Raw genomic sequence first — 1,103 nt, forward strand, 5'->3', positions numbered from 1 at the left:
GCCCCCCACCTCCCCCCATCTCCCCCCTCACCCCCCAAAGGCGATGACGAAGCGCTGCAGCCGCCGCCGTTCGGGGGCCCCGAAATCCCCATAGAGGAAAAAGGTTTTGTCCTCAAAGAAATCTGGGGTCACAAAGGTCAGAGGTCAAAAGGGAGGGGGGGGTGGCAAAGGGAGGTCAAAGGTCATGGGGTCGCACCGGGCAGCGGGGGGATGGGGTCGTCATCGCTGTCGGTGTTCTCCTCTGTGGAGCCGCCATAGGGGTCATCGGGGGGCACCGAGGTCACCCTGCGGGGTCACGGGGTCAGCCAGGGGTCAGAGAGTCACATGATCACCCAGGGGTCACTCAGGGTCATAGAGTCCACCATGGGGTCACCACAGGGTCACAGGGTCACTACAAGGTCACCCAGGGGTCACTCAGGGTCACTGAGGTCACCACGGGGTCACCGTGGAGCCATTGCGTCACCCAGAGTCACCATGGGGTCACTTGTGGGGTCAGTGTGGGGTCACCATGGGGTCAATGTAGGGTAACCGTGGGGTCATGGGATCACGGCGGGGTCATGGGGTCACGGCGGCGTCATGGGGTCACAGCAGGGGTCATGGGGTCACGGCGGGGTCATGGGGTCACGGCGGGGTCATGGGGTCACCACGGGGGTCTCACCGCTGCAGTTCGTCCTCTGTGTCCCCAGCGCTGTCCTCGGCGTCACCTGGGGGGGGAACTGAGATGAACTGGGAGGGGGCGGGGCTAAGGCAGGGAGGGGGCGGGGCCATCGCAAACCCCTCCCACCTTTCGGAGTGTTGCCATTGGACGAGGGTGGTGTTGGGGGGCGGGGCTTAGCCGTGGCTTCACCACCCTTGTGAGCCGGGCGCGTGGTGGGCGGGGCTTCCGTTGGCTCCTCCTCCCCATCGCTGCCGGAAGAGGTGGAGCCGTCCAGGAGGTACCTGCCGGAAACGGGGCGTGGTCAATGGAGGCTCCGCCCACTTAGGGGGCGTGACTCCATATGGCCGCACCCACTGCCTCCATAGAGCTCCAGCGGCGCCACATGGAGCCCCCAGACCCCAAAAGGAGCCTCACAGACCCCGCAGCCTCCATAGGGACCCCCCCC

At 66.0% G+C, this 1,103-nt stretch overlaps 1 long non-coding RNA gene across 1 annotated transcript; it reads right to left on the bottom strand.

The window, feature by feature from the left end:
* Positions 1–35: 35 nt before the first annotated feature.
* Positions 36–1,037, bottom strand: LOC122193742. Its single transcript, XR_006182965.1, has 4 exons — positions 785–1,037; positions 659–704; positions 197–285; positions 36–122 (listed from the first exon to the last, which is right to left on the bottom strand). It is a non-coding gene; the product is annotated as an uncharacterized LOC122193742 (long non-coding RNA).
* Positions 1,038–1,103: the final 66 nt, after the last annotated feature.

This window comes from Lagopus leucura, unplaced genomic scaffold (genome assembly GCF_019238085.1).
Source record: "Lagopus leucura isolate 7727_CA_CO unplaced genomic scaffold, USGS_WTPT01 32322-0_obj-0_obj, whole genome shotgun sequence".
Taxonomy (NCBI): Eukaryota; Metazoa; Chordata; class Aves; order Galliformes; family Phasianidae; genus Lagopus; species Lagopus leucura.